Here is a 16,270-nt window from a genome sequence, read left to right as displayed (position 1 = left end):
CTTGGTGTTTTTCCAGAAGAAGTGAGAGATACCTAACAATAATCTAGGTCCTTAGACTGCCGGTGGTAAAAACTGATCATGACTGAATATTATGAGTAATTAATGATGTGTAGGAATATAGCATGAAAGACGGGGTAATGGACAAATAGCAGTTCTAAAAGTCTGTGGCCAACCCAACCTTATGAAAATCAATGACCTTCCTTTGATAAGAAATTCATAACTTATTCAGGTATTGAAACCAAGGATATTTGTCAGCTGATTGACTGTATATTATGTATTTATCCACAAATCAGAGGCAAGACCCAGCTATTTTTTCTTTCTATTATCTTTCTATCTGTCCAGCTACCTATCTGCCAAATGCAAATAGTAACAATGCTCAAAAAGTATATAAGTAAATGGAATGTGTCTCCATCCTACTGCTTAGCACAGAAGATCATTAAGACTCCCCTGGGATGTGATTATAAATATTTAAATATGTGTATACGTGTATATTTTGGTGGATAAGTTTGTAATTTTTTATTTAAGTGGTTTCCATGGCAGCAGAGATAGACTGATCTAGGGTGACAGTGATTGTACAAAGATTGTAAAAAAAAATGAAAATAGATTAGTATTTCAGCCTTTTTGAGTTTAGACAAATTCTTTAACTTATAAATTAATCTCTGAAAACAAAGAGAGTCTTTTGAGGGACCATAAATTTTTAGATAACTGAAGGTTTTAGGATCATTGATTTTCATATTTTCCAATAGATAACTGGCACTTGGGTAGAAAACAGTGGCCAGATTTATCAAATAAAAATATGGGGAAGTGTAGTATATGTATGCCCCAAATTATTCCTTGTTGATCTCAAATTCAAATTTAACTGGGTGCCCTATATTTTAGCTGGCAACTGTATGCTCTTGTTTTATGAAATTCTTGATCTGTGCATTTCACTTTCTAAATACTTGTCTACCACACCATTAACTCCAAGTAAATACCTGCTACGTGTTTACCTGCTCTCCTTGCCCTACAACTGCAAAACTGCTCCCTATTTTAGTTCTGATAGCTGGTTCTAGCCCCAGGGATTGACAGCCCTCACTTGGAACTAAGGAGTCATTAGCCCGAAGTTAAACAACTTTTAAAAATTATTATTATCACCAATTACAGAGACTGTTTAAACATATGTTTTTTTTACTAATCACTCGCCCAACTTCCACGAACTTTTAACATTGCAGTTTTACTAAATACATATCTATTTATCTACTGTGGCCTTTTAGAAGACCACAAACCTTGTAATATCTGAGATATTTCTGTCACCCCCAAACCAGTTATGGCTCCCCAGGGGCAATACTTCCCCCATTAAGAACGCATGCATTCATCCCTAAAGACTACTCTGTTCTGTTGCGTGATCTGCCTCAATATCAAATATTTCAGATTTCTACTGCAGAAAAAAGGAAATCATATATTTTACTCTGTTGTCATAAAAAGCACAATATTACACTTTAAATTTCTGGAGCAAATTCTACATATGCTAAATACTCAAGTTCTTCATAAGAGGTCATTCCTGAAGCATGCAAAGACCCATAAAAGGAAGAGGACCTACTGACACCATGATTCAAAATATGCTTACTTGAATATCCTAATCTTTTAAATCATAACTCTCTTTGGAAATCTTTGAAAATTCAAGTTTTTTAAAATTTACTTATTTTTGATCAAGCAGTTGGAAAAAAAAATTGGAAAGAAACACTTGTATTTCTCAGATAAACAGTTTACATGGATAATATTTTTGCACAGTTCATTACTACTAGTGACACATGTATTAATCAGCTTGCCATATGTTGGCACAGCTGTGGTGGATTTGTCCAAATCTCTACAGATTTTTCTTTCTCTGCTCAGAGATATTTTTCAATGTGGGAGCAGAGTACCTTTGTGCTCTATGTTAGGTCATAGTGTAAAGTCAGCATATGCTCTCCAATACTTCTTGGCAAGGCTGGCAGCACATATTTATGTATTTATTTATTTATTTATTCATGAGCTTTTTCCCCAAATAGTTGTCCTTTGTGCAGGGGGAGGGTTATGGCACATTTAATTGGCCTTTTAAAAACAGGCATGACAAATACTCCTTTTTTTTTTTTTACATTTTGGAATCAAACTTAATAACAATATTTTCTTTCTTGCAGATACATATAACGTTCTTCTTGCTGACCTCTTGCCTACTTACAATCAATTATTTATTTCAACTAAGGCTTTTATTTTTATTTACTTATTTTGATAGTCAAATACCTGCACATATTTAATGTAAACAATTTGATGTATTTGGACAAATATATACACCTGTGCACCCATCAACATAATCAAGGTAACAGACATATCCATTACCTCCAAAAGTTTCCTTGTGTCCTTTCCATGTGTGCGTGTGTGGAGGACGGGGGGTAAGAACACTTAACACGAGATCTACTCTCTTACCAAATTTTTGAGTGCACCTTATAGGACTACTGTATACAGTACACTATAGGCACTACGCTGTACAGCAGATCTCTAGACATAATTCATCTTGCACAACCAAAATGTTATGTACCTTGAACAAGAACTTCCCATTGTCCCTTGCCATGGCCTCTGGTAACCACCATTCTAGTCTCTGCTTCTATGAGTTTAGGTTCCTCATTTAAGTGGAATCATGTAGTATTTGTCCTTCTGTGACTGGCTTTTTCACTTGGCATAATGTCCTCAAGGTTAATCCAGGTTGTTTGCAAATGGCAGGATTTCCTGCATTTCTAAGGCTAATACTCCATTGTATGTATATATCCCAATTTATTAACCCATTCATTTGTTCATGAACATTTCAGTTGTTTCCATAGCTTGGCTATTATGAACAATGCTGTGATGAACATGAGAGTGCAGATATGTCTTTGAGATCCTGATTTCAATTCTTTTGGGTATATACCCAGAAGTGACGTTGCTGGGTATATTCTATTTTCAATTTTTTAGGAATGTCCATACTGTATTCCATAGCAGCTGCAGCATTTTATATTCCCACCAACAGTGAAGAAGGGTTCTAATTTACCCACATACTCACCAACACTTATTTTGTTATTATTTTTTATAGTAGCCACCCTAACTGATATGAGGTATTATCTCATTGTAGTTTTAATTTGCATTTTCCTGATGATTAATGATGTTGAGCATCTTTTAATATACCTGTTGGCAATCTGTATGTCTTCTTTTGGAGGCATGTCAAGTCTTTTGCCCAATTTTTATTTTACTTTTTTTTTTTTTTTGCTATTGAACTGTAGGAGTTCTTACGTATTTTGGATTAGCCCCTTACCAGATACATGGTTTAGAAATATTTTCTCCCATTCTGTAAGTTACTTTTTCATTCAAAACGTTTTACAAGGCTACATTATTAAAACAGTATGACACTAGCATAAAGACAGACTTATACACCAGTGGAAAGAATAGACAGCCTAGAATTAAACCCACACATCTATGGTGAACTGATCTTCAATAAATGTGCTAAGAATACATAATGGGGAATAGCCTCTTCAACAAATGGCGTTGGGAAAAATTGATATCCAATCCAAAAGAATGAAATTTGAACCCGTATCTTACGTCATACACAAAAATAAACTCAAAATAAAGACTTACCTATAAGACCTGAAGCTGTAAAACTCCTAGAAAATGTAGGGAAAAAGCTTCTTGACATTAGTCTCAGCAAAGATTTCTTGGATATGACACGAAAGGCACAAGCAGCAAAAGAAAATACACAAGTTGGATTATATCAAACTAGAAGAGCTTACAGTCACTTCTTTACTATTTCCCTTATACTGAAACTAAAATCCTTTCACACTGCCTCCTGCATGCTTACTTCAATCTGACATAATCCTTGAGAAATCTGTCAGTTCTCCAGCATCAGTCAGACGGGTAGTGTCAGGAATTATTTGATCATGTAACTAGAAAACAGCTGGGGATGAGGACAAGCTAAGTAGCTCTGGGGCAGTAACAAAGGTCTCCCTCCTGTAGAGCCCGCTTGGCTGTTCTTCAGAGGAACAAAGGAGAGCCGGTGAAGGTTCAGCGGGGTGGCAAAAAGTGTGTCTTGGCTGCTAAACTACTTTTCAATGAAAAATAAAGACATATCAAACCACTGGGAGAAAGCCGCCATCCTCCTTTTAATGTGTTCATTGTAACATTGTGATTTTTCTTGTGTTAACACTGGAACAAAGTTTTTTTTTTTCCTGAGTTGTCTTTTAAATTTTTGGGATGGATGGTCAACAGTCAGTTTAAGATGTGTCTGAAAATAGCAATAGAACAGGCTCTTAGAAAAACATAAAAGGTCGTGAGAGGGGGAGGAGGCCGGTAGGCAAGTATGTAATGATATCCTGAAAAGACAGAACAGCCAGAATCCTATTCACATAGTATCCCAGAGGATCAACTTCAAGTATTACAGATTATTTAAATAAGATTAAATTTATTAACAGATCTTAGACCTCTTAGTGTTTGAGTTAGGAATCCAATTATTGAGAGTTGGTTGCCAGGAGGTTTGCAAGACTTACGACTAGAACCCAGAGCATCTAATTTTGAGCAATTCATTCATTCATTCATTCGGCAAATATTTTTGAATGGTACTATATGCTGGGAACTGGGTTAGTTGCTTAGGACATCATGATGAGTTTATGTGTATAACAGATCTTGACTGCATGGAACTTATGAGAAAGAGTCTTGAGAAAAGGAGAGTCAGAGAAGGATTCTATTTTCCAGAGAGAAGAGCAGGCTCTGAGAAACAAAAAGATCTAGTTATTTAAACTTTGATACAGTGTCAGGAAGCATAACTTTTGCTAAATCACTTAAATGTAATTTGGAATTCACAAGGCTGCTTCTTTTACAAAGGACTTGATTCTTCCTTTATGGAGAATAATATTAATTATTTTCCTTTTCCACACCCACATATAAAAATAAGGAACGGGCCTAATGCTGACAGGTGTGTACTAGTAATGGACTGTCAAAACAAAACAAAACTAAACAAAAAAACACCAAAACCAGATTTGTAGCCTTTGCAAATTTTGTTTTAAATATTCCTATCACAGTCTATTTTAAGCTACCAATGCTGCTAGCAAAAGTCCTGAAATAATAGGAGTCAGTTCTCAGAAACCTATACAAGCATGTTCCAGCACATTGCTGAATGTCGACCTCTTTAACTCCTGCTTGGTTTCTCAGCTATAAAAAGAATTTCCCAAATCTTTAGAATTAACCCTTGGAAAAATATGTATTAAAATCTTAATTCTGTGGATATTTCTTATTATCATAACTGTCTAGTTCTGGTGGAAGGAAAGAGGTAAACATTTTTGCATTTATCTTATTTATTTTCTTTAAACCTGTTAACCTTGCTTTAGAATTTATCCTAGAGCTGGAGTTGGGACTGCACAACCGAACAACAGAGAGAAGAAGTATTTGGGGCATATGCCCAGACGTATCCAAATTTACTGCCCTGTGTTAAGAGGGTAAGTTTAAATATACATAATGAATGTATCTTGAATTGACATGATCATTCCTCTGAATTCTTAATTAGTCCATATCATTATATATCACAAATGTGCAGTGGAATCATAATCGGAATATGTCCTTTAATACTTCAAATCTCCATGTCTTTGGTGGGACACAGAAACTTCAGATAAGACCTTGAAAATTAATGTACTATTTACCAAATATAAGAGGCAGGCTAACTTATGCTTGTCATAGATTTTAGTTTATTACTTATTTGTTAAAAAGAGAATATAGAGGGCAGATAAAGGTTGCATGCGGAAAAGCAAAACTACTGGTTCTCAAAAATGTGGGGAAAATCTGTAGATTTTGTTTATCTCTACTATTCATGTCCCCATTATAATGGATAATCAAGAGCTCACTACATTGTAATTAGAACTGAAGTCGAAGAACCCATCAAACAATTCACAATTTATATTATAATATAGCTCATCAAGCCGCTAAATATATATTAATAGGGCATTCAAAACCATGCATTTGGCATTTCAAAGAAAGCTTCCCACATCTGGAGTGATTTGGGATAAATTATTTAGTGCCCTCTCTGTCTTTCAACTATTTTTGGTGAGTTCCATTTTGCATAATATTGCAATCAGCCTTTGAGTAGAAAATATTAATGTAGTGGAGGGGGATAATCTTCATCTCTGGACAATTCTAAAGAAAATAATACAATCAAGAAAAGAAGAGAGACACCAAATTTTGAGATAATTAGAAGAATAAATGAATGTTGATAAATTTTGAGATTATTCAAAAATTATAGGTTTTTAAATAACATCTGATTTCAAAATTTTCACTTTTTAAAAGTAGAATTTCACTGAAATTATTTCATAAAATTTTATTTAGTTATAAAATACTTCTCCCATAATATTATAATAAAAAGAGATCAATGTAATAGTATTCTAATCTATTTGTTCTTTGATACTGCAAAGTAGTCTCTGATTCATATGAATTTAGGAGTAGTATTAATCATAATGTACTCCTGAGATGTAAGACTGGCAGAAGCTTGAGACTATGTCTATGCATTCCAATTTTATAAAGCAGTTAATGAGACAAGTCCCGGAAACTACATGCTTGATACTAAATCCCAACAACATTTGTAAATGCATTATTAGATTTGAAGGCACTTAGGGGAAAAGCCACAGTCAAAAGATATTGTTAAGAACTATTAGCTAAAGACAAATAATGAAAAGCTTAATTTTATTTTTTTGATATGGTGCTAGAATAATCGGATGAATTTGATAGTTAAATAAGGACAGATGGTAGAATAAGGAATTTGATGTTAAAAATATTGTATATTTACTTAGCACGTTATCCAAAATATTTCTTATAAATATTATTGAAAGAAATGTGTACTTAATTACAATCACAGAAGCTAACATTTATGAAACTCATGTCTGTGCCAGGGATTGTTTTCATTCTCTTAATATCATTTAATCCAAACAACATCCCTAGGATGCAGAATGTTGTCATTTATTCTCATTTTAAAGATAGGAAACTGAGCTTTACAGCTGGAAAGTAACCTGTGAAAGGTCAATTAGGTGTCAAATAAAGGAGCCTGGTTTAACATCCAAGAGGTCTGATGCCAGAAACTGTACTGCTACCTGGAAGGCTGTGCTGGTGAGAGAAAGACTAGATGGAGAAGAGCAACTTATACATCCTTCAAAGGCTAGTTAGAAGAAGTGGAGAAAAGATCACACATTTTTTAGCACAGAGAGAAAATTCGTTGAAGATATGAAATATGGTTTTTCCCTGTTAGAGCTATCCAACATTAAATGAGTTTCCTCACAAAGTAGTGAATTCCTTATTCTTGGAATTATTCAGAAGAATATTGTTGACAATCAGAAATACTGTGGACAACTCTTTGTCTTGGAAGGAACACTCATTTATTTTTCTCTGGAAAAAAAAAAAAACCTTCACATGAAGACCTAAATTTTTTTAAATTACTGATGCTAAAACAATAATAAATGTATTTTCATTTTTTTCCCCAAGAGCCAACAACATTCATCAAACTTAAAAGCGAAGACATGTCCGCATATAAAGCAGAAAAGGCCAAGTTTACTACTGATTACTTGATTTGCAGAATTCTAAGCGAGAAATAGCAACAAATTTTTCTTTCCTGCTGCATCTTTTAGTCTTAAAAATAGCAGTAGTTACTTATTCTACTGAGGATATTGGTTTTGAGTCATTTCATTTATCACTGAATCTATGTATACATCACAATTTATCTCTATTTCATTTTTAACTATTGATAGATGGGTGAATGACGTAACCCAGAAGATAAAAAGGATGTAAAGAGTATAAATTACTACAAAATATCACAAAAGTTATTCTGAATCATTTTGTTTTCACTTAGCATAATCTCTGGTTCAAAGACCAGTATGTAAATCTCTTGTCACTTAAACAACATGTCTCTATGAATATACTATCATTTGATAAGCTGCAATTGTTTTATTTCTTAATCTCACTAGAGAATTCCACTGTTGATATAATTTTATCTATTGCTATTGCTATACACTCATATGTTATTATATCCCACTGTTTCCCAAAGGTAGTACTTCATAATGTATGTTTCTCCTAGGTTTGACTCCTAAATATATTCATTTTACAGACTTTTTTATTTCCATTTCCCATAGCGTGATTTTTTTTTTTTTTTAAAGTAAAGATATTCTTTTTATTTATTTGTTTATTTATTTTTGGCTGCGTTGGGTCTTCGTTGCTGCACACGGGCTTTTCTCTAGTTGCGGTGAGCGGGGGCTACTCTTCGTTGCAGTGTGCGGGCTTCTCGTTGCGGTGGCTTCTCTTGTTGCGGAGCACGGGCTTTAGGCGCACGGGCTTTAGTAGTTGTGGCACATGGGCTCAGTAGTTGTGGCTCGTGGGATCCAGAGCGCAGGCTCAGTAGTTGTGGCGCACGGGCTTAGTTGCTCCGTGGCATGTGGGATCTTCCTGGACCAGGGTTTGAACCCGTGTCTCCTGCATTGGCAGGCGGATTCTTAACCACTGTGCCACCAGGGAAGTCCCCATAGCGTGAGTTTGAGAAGTGCTGCCATTATTTTTCAAGAGGATAATTTCTGATTTTTTTTTTTTTTTTTTAAGTAAGAGACTAGCTATATCAAGGGTGTCCTACTAAGAGTACATATGCTGTGAAGTTCTCTCTGTAGGCATTGATGCTATAAACAAACAAAACAATAATAATAACAACGAACAAGATAAATCGTTATCATGCAAAATTAAAAGTGGGAAGTGTTGGAAATGACAGATTGTACTGACGCAAAAAGCACATTCTTATAACTGATAATTGAATATATCTGATGCTTAACATGATTAGAAAGGCAAGCATACATCTAATGTCATTTGCTAACATTTTTACTCCACCTTTTACTCCAGCAAGCAAAGCCACACCTTTTTCTCATAAATATACCAAGCTCATGTATGCTTCTTGGCAAATATAAGCTACAGCTACTGGGAGCAACCTTATGCATATGAAGACGTTTCTTTTAATTTACTTTTTTTTAATGTTTATTTTTATTTTCCTTAAATCTATTCCCATAGAGTCTTTACTTTTCAGATCAGTAAAAGACCTGTATGATATTTCTTTTTTAGGAAATTTTAAAGTATTTATAATTTATGAAAGCATGCCTTACACTAACCGTATCATAGTCATTCTGGATGTTGGCCAAAGAATACAGATTTAATTTATGTGTCTATTTAATCCATGTTGGGGCACCACAATAAATAGTTTCATCAAGCACAACAAGTAATCTTTCTACATTATAAAATTCTGAGCCCTTAGGTTCAAAGTTTTAAAAAACTCATTCCACTGTTATATACACACTCTATGAAACTAAAATTCTGGTTAATTTTTCATCTCATTAACCTTTGCTTTTTTCAAAATGTGTATATTCCAAAAAGTGTATATTTTCCACCTTGGAGACAGGTGTAACCAGAAGCAGCGACAATGGTCACTGGTCACTCTGGTTTCTCCCTTGAAAATTACTGTGCCAGCCTGACTGCAAATATAATTTCTAAAATATTTCTTTCTGCTGAGGAGGGATAAAAATCTCCTTAAGAAGGTTGGAATTTTTTAACATAGAAAAGAAGAAAGTACTTCCTGTTTATTAATAATTATTTATTAATACCTATCATTTATTTATGTTATGGAAAATAATTTAGTATAACCTTATGTTAATACCAAAAAAAGAAATCCAAAAAGAAACCCAACAACAAACAACAGCCATTGTATTCTGTTTGATTTTCAGTAATATATCTGAAACCCTCTCTTCCCTTTTTATCCAGCATTAGAAATGCATACTATAGACTTGTTTTTTTAAATAACTGGCAATAATAAAAAATGCATGTTGTACACATTATAAGCCAGATATGATGTAATGATTTGTCATGATTTTTCTATAACCAATGTATGATGCATTTACATGGTGGATAAAGATATAGATATATACCCACACATGTATATACATATATATCACACACACACATATTTGTGTATGTGTGTGTATATATATCTATATATGGAGAGAGGCAAATGCAAACATATATAGTCATTTTCATTGTAATTATTTAATGTAGATAAGAGCATATGAAAATTATTATTTTAGTAACAGAAAAAGGCTTTGCAAATTCACAATATAAATGAAATTGTAAGAGTCTGTTTCATAGTCTAAAACATGAGTCAATTTCTTTATGATCAATTTCTTTTTTCATAAATTCTTGTTACATTTATTGGTAAGGCATTTTACATCAGTCACTTGCCCACTTTCTTATCCCTACCCATCAAAAGGAAGGCCTGGATTGTATTTCAATTGAAAAGTATGCATCTTAATTAGGTTGAGTGGAATATAAAATATACACGCAGAAATTATGGAAAATACATTGGCCTTTTAAACTGGGTCCTCCTGGAGCTCCATGTTTCCTCATGCCTCTCTTCTTAGCTTCCTTCTCCCCTCCATTTAGGTCTGTGTTGTATAATAAAGGATTTGACTGACCACTGTCCCTGATTCTCGGGAGGGAAACTCAAACCCCTTGAATTTTCTAAGCAATAGGAATGTTTTTGTTATGCATCAGCCCCTTGGGTCACAGTGAGTTTATGCTAATCAGATGCCACAGGATGGGGGCTGGTCACCAGAAAGACCATCCCCATGATTAGAGGACTGAGACTTTAAATGAGTCCAGCCTCCAGGGACAGAAGGGAGACTGGAGATTGAATTATTGGCCATGTGGTTAAACTCAATCAAGCAAGCTAACACAGTAGAACTCCAATAAAAACTCTGGACCTTAAACCTCACTGGAGACTCCTCACTGGTGAACACAAAGAACCGTAACGGTGATGTGCCCTGATTCCATAGAGAGAGGGATGAAAGCTCTGCATTTGAAACCCTCTCAGATCTCTCTTCATTTGACTGGTCCTGATTTGTATCCTTTGCAATAAAACTGTAATCATAAATGTAGTGCTCTCCTGAGTTCTCTAAGTCTTTCTAGTGAAGCTATGGAAATGCTAGAATTTAGAGCCAGTTGATGAGAATTGCAGGTGGCACAGGGACTCCCGCAGTGCAGCTGTGACATCTGGAGTGAGGTGAGACTTGCTGAGGACTGTGTCTTTTAGCAGGTGGGATCTGCACTAGCTCCTGGTGGTTAGCGTCAGAACTGTGCTCTAACACACCAGTTAGTGTTGGAGCCACATTCTCTGGTTATCCTCGATCTCTCAAAGGAAACACAACAACATTATAGCCAGACATGCCATCGGCTCCCGGGTCTCTACACAGATACAGACACTTGCCAATGCTTACTGAGAAGAGGCTGCAGAGCATGAGATTTAGATGTAAGAATCATGGCCAGGTCAAAAAATTTGAAACAGGGAGTAGAGAAAAATGATTTGATCTTATGAAAAGCAAAAAGGGTTAATTGCCTAATACAGGATTAGATAGGAAACGAATGCAAAAGGAATGCAAGTCAAAATTGTTACTGCTCCCCTCTCGTCCATGACATCTCATCATGACATCTGAGGATGAAATGAGAGCAAAAGGCCCTTTGGACATGTAATTTGTAAAGAATGAGCCAACTATATACCCCACAAGTCATTTTATTGGAGAAACATTACACTATAAGCAGATGGAGGAAAGAAAATATTCAAGTCATTATCAATTAGATCAATTTACACAATTCCATGAAAAGAAATACTGCAAAATCCTATAATCCTGTGGACAACTTGAGCTTATTTAATAAAAAGTGCTATGGTCTCGTCTCCCTAACTTCAAGCCTGCCAGTTGATGCACATTATCAACTACAGAATTGCCATTCTTAAAAGTATATTTAATGCTTTTAGTGCTGGGGTAATTTTTTACTATGTTGAGACATTTTTACACGGCTAAACTTACTAAAATCAATGCTTACTAACATAGGCATAGCCTCTAAAAGTGTATTGGTGCTTATTAAAAATATATATGTATATATATATTTTTTTATGTATATGTAAGCACATCCATATAACAATAATGTTGCATTTTCTCTTTAAAAATCACAGTATTATATGTGGGTTGAACTATCCAGAGTGGGAAACTAGTGGCTGGTTGTTGTGCCTGGCTACTTCCAAAGAGGCTTATGCTTCTTTACCCACATGCTCAACCCACTAGTGTATTTTCTGTGTGGAATAGTAGTGTACCTACCATCTCAAGACCTGAATGCTTTATGCCTAAAGGAATAATAACTCTATGTGTGCTGTTGAACTACTTGAGGGCAGTGAGCTATTCTTCCCTCTTGATAAAGTGAAACCTTTAGCAAAGTCTTGTCATATTGTCAATATTAGAAAATGAAAGGTTAAAAAAATCTTCTTGTAATATTACGAATAGCAATGGTTTCTGAAAAAGCAACCTGAGCATTGAAACGTTGTTTTAAAAACATTCCAGCCATCAGAGATGAATACAGGATCAACTCAAGACTAAATGCAAAAACGTGACCAAATGTACCATTAATTATGATTGTAAGAAAACTGTGCTTTTCAGCTTGTTTCTTCAAAGTCTTTATTCCTACCTGGTAATTATTGCTAATCATTACGTGCATGTGTTCTCTCTCCCTTATAGTGTTAGTTCCTCCAGAATAGAGATGCATCTTATATGATTTTGTAACCACCCTTGTACTTTGTCCCTTAAAATACTTTAAAATTTCCTATCTATTAATTAAGGAGAAAAACTCTCCCCCATGGACCCTCATCCTTCTCCACACTTTTCCTCTTTCTGGTTGCTAAATGCTGAGCGTTCCAAGGGTCTCTGTTACCATCACCCCCACAGCCTACTGGCTCTAAATAACATCTGTATTCAAGTGAGTTTCCAGTTCCAGCTCTGACCTCTTCACTTACGTTCAATCTTATGAAACCAACTGTTTACCTGACACCTTTTCTGGGATACTCAATCAGGATCTCCAACTAAAATCTATTTGCCTTATACAAAGAGTGAGGAAAAAAAAATAGAACTAAAATCTATAATACTTATTCAAGCATTTTAATAGCCTCACATTTATTTTCCTATTAAGCTTTCACATGTAATCACATATATTTGTTTCAATTAGTATGAAATACAAGTTCAGGTAGCAAAAGGAATCAACTCTATGTAGAGCCAAATTTACAGTTCATGAAGGCTAGACTTGAATTTGTTTTTCTTTGAAAACACACCAAATATATCAACTGGAACAACACACTTAATCTTTGTGACATAGTCTGCATAGACTAGGAAGTGAAACATGAACTTTGATCAGAATAATTCCAGTATAAGAGTTTCTAGTAGTTCACAAATATTTTATTCTGATTTAATTTTTTAAAATCATTATCAAATTATGAACATTGTAAAATGCAATTTAATTATTTTTAAAATTTATGAAATAAAACACACCCATGTTAAATACCAGAGTCTGGAAATTTAACATGTATTATTAACATGGGTCATTTGTATGGAAATCTGTACATAATAATTATACTACAAATATGGCGTATGTCTTATTCACTCAACAACTGATCTTTAACACCAAAATGAAACCTCTCTTTAACACTGTCCAAGGTCAAATCTCAGCTCTGCCACTTACTGGTTATGAGGTAACTAAACAAGTAACTTAGCTTCCCTTAATTTTCTCTTCTTTAAAATGCGGATAAGCATAGTATTAACTTCCTAAGGATGTTATAAGAATGAAAAAAAGATAAAAAATATAAAGTTCTCATAGGAGTGCCTGACACATCGACTGCACATGCAGAGAAAGGAAGACTAGTTAGGGAGAATATTACGATAACTCAGCCGAAAAAAAAATTGTGGCTTGGATCAGGGCAGGTACAGTGGTATTGTTGAGAAATGTGCAGATTGTGAATATATTATGATACATTTGGACGTGTTATAGTGCACATTCAGTCAAATGGATGAGAGGTGTGAGATACAGAAGAGTCAAAGGTGGTATCAAGACTTTTGGACTTATCAACTAGAATACTATTTGCTATTAAATGAGATGAGAAGAGGTTCTGGAGTTAAATTCTGAATATATTAGTTAAATTTGAGACATATGATTTTAAAGTGCTAATTAAAACATCTAGGAGTACAAGGGAGACAACTGGGCTATAGATAAAAATTTGAGGTCATCAATATACTACGTGATATTTAAAGCCATTGGAGCTGGATAAGATCATGAAGAGAGAATACTATGCAGAACAGATTCAAAGACTAAGCTTCAGCATTCTAATGTCAAGATATTAGTACATGAAGAGATACAACGTAAAGAAAATCAGATGCAACAGCCAGTGAAGTAAGCCAGATGAAGAAAGTGTTTCCAGGAGGAGAGTGTGATCAAGTCTGTCAAGGAGGATGAAGACTGATCACTGACACTTCGATTAATATTTCCTAATTAACAAATAATCATACCTTTCTATCCAAATAGTAAAATATGACCAATTTTAGCAATCCATGATTGTTTTAGTTTTTTGCACTCCACAGTTTCCTCTTTTCTTAGCCCCACAGTCTTTTCAGAGAAAAGAAAAAGCAATAATCATTGTTTCGACTTTACATCAGTAATTCATTACCATCCAAGGCTGCAGTTTGCACTACAGACTAAGTGTGTGTAAATGGGGCTTTAATTTTACAAGAATGTATTATTTCAATTAAGTAAATCAATATTTTATAATTTTATTAATTGCATTCCAGTATTCTGTGCTAAAAGAAAAACATGTCATGTTCTTCTGTTCCCTTTATGATATCCCAGTGTTTCCAATGTATTCTAATTGTATTTGGCTTTAAGCCTAGTTACTTGGCCCAATGATGCAATTTGTCACTTTTATGTGAAACTTGCAAAATGATTTCAATGCGTTTTATTCATGTAAAAAATGCAGAACATGTCCCTAAAGATTGTGAGAACACATTTTTGAATTACATGGCAAATTTTATTCCTGAAATATTGACTTTTCTACTCAAGAAATAATATTGAATTCTCTGTGGATATGATATGTAGAATGAATACATAAGTAGAGCTGAGGATTGCTGAACTAGAGCTAACTGCTTCATTCACAAGAGACAATCGTAAGAGTGATCTAGACCCTTTGTTTCCTATAACATTCATCACCATGCCTAGTGCTTTTGTATAATAAAGCAGCTTAAATTGTTGCCTTAATCAATAAGCCCTTGATCAATCACCAAGTCAATGAAGAACTTTTTATGAAGTATATGTTGTTTACACCGAGATACGTGCTGGAGGGGATATGAAAAAAAATTTTTTTCTTTTATTCCCTGTTCTCAAGACACCTTAATTGCAAAATCATGGCTAAGGCATGCAAAAATAAAGAGAAAACAAAGCAATACATTCTTAAGTTCTAAATTCTCTGGCACATGCTTACAAACTACAGGATTCTAGCAGAGGGAAAGATCAGTGTTATTTGGGATATTTAAGAAACATATGAAGGAAAGAATGTATTTGAGCTTTCAGATTTTCTTCTTAATGAGCATGGAAAATCCATTTTAGAAGAGAGATGATGAATACTTCATATTTACACTCCGCATCTTAAGCTAACAGCGTTTAAGTTCTGGCCCTCAGTAGATATTTGCTGGAAAATAATTGTATGGCTTTGAATGACTTGAATAGCCAGAAAGAACAGAAGTGACCTAGTGATCTAAGCAAACAGATGAGTCACCAAAGAACAAAAATGTAAATGAGCACAGCCTATTCAGGGAAAATATGGTAATAATCTTTTTTAGAACAGAAAGGAGGGTATGTGGTAAATAAATTCAGAAGAATAGGGTTCCACTTGCAGATAACATTTGATAACATATCAAACCAGAATTATTGATACTTTTAGGAGATGAAGATTTTTATATTGACAGTTCTAGTATATTACTCTCCTCAAATGTCCATTTAGTTTTCCTTAATTGTCATGTCAACAAAAAGCTATGGGGATTCAGAGACAAATAACTTGGGAAAAGATATGACAGAATTGTTAAAAGCACTTTGCAAATCAAGACATAGGCTTACCTAATTAACAGTTTGCTAGTCAAGTAAATCGTTCAGCTGGTCCGATTAAGAAAAAAATGCATTGTTCCTACTATTTAATTTTTTTCAAACTTCCTAAGCAATCTGGCCACTTTCTTGCCTTGTTTTCAACCCTGTTTTTTCCTGAATATAGTCAGCCATAGTTCAAGTAGGCCTGGGCTGACGGTATGATTGTTCTGGGCTACCACAAAGCCCACAGGAGGGAAACATTAGAAACTAGGAAAGGCCAATTAAGTGAAGG

The 16,270-nt window shown here is 34.5% G+C and overlaps 1 protein-coding gene across 1 annotated transcript in view; it reads right to left on the bottom strand.

Annotated features, from left to right (window-relative positions):
- The window catches only part of LOC309630376 (uncharacterized protein), a gene marked incomplete at its 5' end in the record, with an annotated part of 1,321,579 nt that overhangs the window by 270,081 nt on the left and 1,035,228 nt on the right, over positions 1–16,270 (bottom strand). The window lies entirely within an intron of this gene.

Source organism: Balaenoptera borealis (assembly GCF_965194805.1).
Source record: "Balaenoptera borealis genome assembly, chromosome: 1".
Taxonomy (NCBI): domain Eukaryota; kingdom Metazoa; phylum Chordata; class Mammalia; order Artiodactyla; family Balaenopteridae; genus Balaenoptera; species Balaenoptera borealis.
The sequence above is the reverse complement of the archived record's forward strand: the minus strand, read 5'-3'. Positions and strand labels throughout refer to the sequence as shown.